This window comes from Schistocerca americana, chromosome 3 (assembly GCF_021461395.2).
Source record: "Schistocerca americana isolate TAMUIC-IGC-003095 chromosome 3, iqSchAmer2.1, whole genome shotgun sequence".
NCBI classification, from domain to species: domain Eukaryota; kingdom Metazoa; phylum Arthropoda; class Insecta; order Orthoptera; family Acrididae; genus Schistocerca; species Schistocerca americana.
The window spans coordinates 421,685,704-421,688,827 of NC_060121.1; the positions used below are offsets into that span (position 1 = coordinate 421,685,704).

General features: G+C 42.4%; 1 non-coding gene across 1 annotated transcript; it reads right to left on the reverse strand.

Moving 5' to 3' along the window:
• Positions 1 to 1,150: 1,150 nt before the first annotated feature.
• Trnap-ugg lies at positions 1,151 to 1,234 on the reverse strand. Its single transcript has one exon. It is a non-coding gene; the product is annotated as a tRNA-Pro (tRNA).
• Between the last annotated feature and the right edge of the window lie 1,890 nt (positions 1,235 to 3,124).

Here is a 3,124-nt window from a genome sequence, read left to right on the forward strand (position 1 = left end):
AGAAATGACCCTCGTTCAGGACGCTCTTCGGCGTCTACCGGCGAGGCTTATGTCAGGAACATCAAGGAAATTTTGCGTGCCAGTCCGAAAGATTGTAGAAGAATGTAACATTCCAGTTGTATCATGACATGAAATCCTGACACAGTATCTTGGAATGCATCATGTTGCCACCAAGTTCGTCCCACAGCTTATGAGTCAAGACCAGAGAGACTTTCGCCTCGCAATCTGGAAGAACTTTTGGATCGCGCAAATGAGGACGAGACGTTCCTTAAGAGAATCGTAATGGTGATGAGACGTGGGTCTATCGTTATGATGTTGAGAACTAGGTTCAATCTTCTCAGTGGGCTAGGAAAGGTTCTCAGTGGCCAAACAAAGCTCGCCAGGTCAGGTCAAATGTCAAAGCCTTGCTGATAGTTTTCTTTGACTTTGAAGGATTAGTTCATCATGAATTTGTGCCACAGGGACAAACTGTTAATCTGTGGTACTATCGGGAGATATTGCGACGCCTGCAAGAAAATATGAGAAGGAAACGGCCTGAAATGTGACGAGACGATTCGTGGTTCTTGCATCACGATAACGCATTCGCACATTCATCCCTGTTGGTGCATGACTTTTACACAAAAAATGAAATCACTGTGCTGCCTCACCCTCTGTACTCTTCGGACCTGGCTGCTGCAAACTTTTTTTATTTCGAAAGTTGAAAACCCTATTGAAAGGGTGAGGATTTGAAGCTATAGACGAGATAAAAGAAAGTTCGCAGACGGCTCTTCGCACGATACAAGAAGCGACCGAGAATGCTTCCAGAAGTGAAAACGACATTAGGAGCAGTGTATCAATTGTGGAGGAGAGTATTTCGAATAGACCATGCACAATGAGTGAAAGGTAAGCGAAAGTACCGCAATTGTGTGAAAGTACTTTGTATGTGTTTAGGCATGTATGTCCAGGATCTCCTCCCAAACAACTAGATCGATTTCGACTAATTTGACACAAAAAGAGTAAGCCTCACAAGTATCATCACTGTGGGGTTTATAGCTTACTAAAATGGTTCAAGTGGCTCTGAGCATTATAGGACTTAACTTCTGAGGTCATCAGTCCCCTAGAACTTAGAACTACTTAAACCCAACTAACCTAAGGACGTCACACACATCCATGCCGGAGGCAGGACTCGAACCTGCGACCGTAGCGGTCTCGCGGTTCCAGACTGTAGCGCCTAGAACCACTCGGCCACCCCGGCCGGCTATAACTTCCTAGATACAATAGGAGCAAAGATATGGGTAAAACAGTTTTCTCCAGCTCTTGGAACATAGGCTGCCCTGCATGAGAGGAAAGTTGTGTGGGGACAGTATCAGCCTGCCAAATCAAGCTGCTTTGCAGAACAGCTTACATGTCATGGACAAGAAATTGGTTTTTGGGCCTTGGCATGTAGACTGACCTGCATGAAAAGCTTGTTTTGCTGGAGTAGTGTTAACTTGCTTTTCGATCTGCTTTGTATGGCGACCTGTACTTCAGAGGCACATAAATGATTTCCAAGCCCCAGATGTGTAGCCTGTCCTACTTGACAGGTGTGTTGTGGGAGCAGTATCGATTTGCTTTATTATAATTTGGCTTGCTTTATGAAACTATATTGCAGGAGCTACATGTACCAATGAGCATGGCCAGGGAAAGACTGAGATGGATGGAGGAGGAGATGGACAGAGTGAAGGGGGAGAGGCAATGGACAGAGAGAGAGGAGAAGGGGATATACATGAAGCAGGTAGAAGGTGTAGAGGGTTGGTGGCCAGGTGAAAAAGAGAGGGGGAGGCAGGGATGGAAAGAGAGAGGAGAAGGAGAATATTTTCAGAGGGAGGGGGTGGGATGAGATGGGAATAAGGATGGGCAAAAAGAATCAGCCATATTATATTCAAGGGGAAAACTAAATCTAGATGAACAGACAAATATTTGAATCCTCAAATATTTGAATATTTGCTGTAGTGCTAGCCCAGTGCACCCCACTGTGAAGCATTCTTCAGTCAGTCAATACAGAAAACACTGGCTGTAAAACTTCTGGCAGATGGAATCTATTTTCTTTTGTCAGAGATACCATGTTTCTCACACTTCTTCGACTACCATTTCATTTCCGGCGGAAATGGTGGACGCATGGCTTGATGGCTTGTCCACAGTGACATAGGGGACCAATCACTGAGCATTATCAGTTAGATTCTTATCTAAAACGACTGACACATTTTTTATGAATTTGCTTTTTGCCAGCCTTCAATCCATCTTGTAGAAAGCTTTGGCTACGTTTTTCTCGCTGTAAAACGTGCATTCGTTTCTGAGACATGCCTGTGTGGACAGATACTTCAATCAATTTCAACTGTCATTTGTTGAAGCAGAGTACAGATGTAGATGTACATGTAGATTTCATCTTCCCAATATGTTTACCTCTAGGAGGTTTCAAGAAACTTCCTTGAGCTGTACCGGATTCGAGAGAAGTATACAGTTAAAAATCAGCTGCCCATTTCTTAATTGCTGAAAATGTAAGAACAGGACATTTATAAACGTTCACCAGCTTTCGATGGATTTGTATTGATGATAAAACTTCCTAAACCAAGAATTTGATGGTGTATCAGTAGTACAACTTATCCATCTGATTGAAAATGACTTGTGCAACAAGTACCACCACAAGAAACAAAAAATTTCTACTTGTAAGTATATTTAAATACTGTGCAAAATATTGTAAACTACATGGCAGAGGCTAATTAGCATTTTACTACATAATGGTGTTCCTTCGCATTTCAGTCACACTTGGAGCATATGAAAAATAACTATTTTAAGTGCCTCTATGCATGCTGTAATTAGTCTAATCTTGACTTCACAGCCACTACAAAATCACACACTGGGGGTCAAAGATTGCTTCTAGATTATTTATTTAATACTGATTCTTGAAACTCTGTAAGAAGTATTTCGCAGGATCAGTATCGTATATCAAGAGTCTGCCAATTGAGCTTTTCCAACTTTTCAGTGATGAGTCAAACAAACATGTGACCTGTTGTGCCACTTTTTGTGCACTGTTAGTCCTATTTGGCAGGACATTTGAGCAGTATTCTAAGATAGGGCACAGAAGTGATTTGGAAGGAATCAGCTT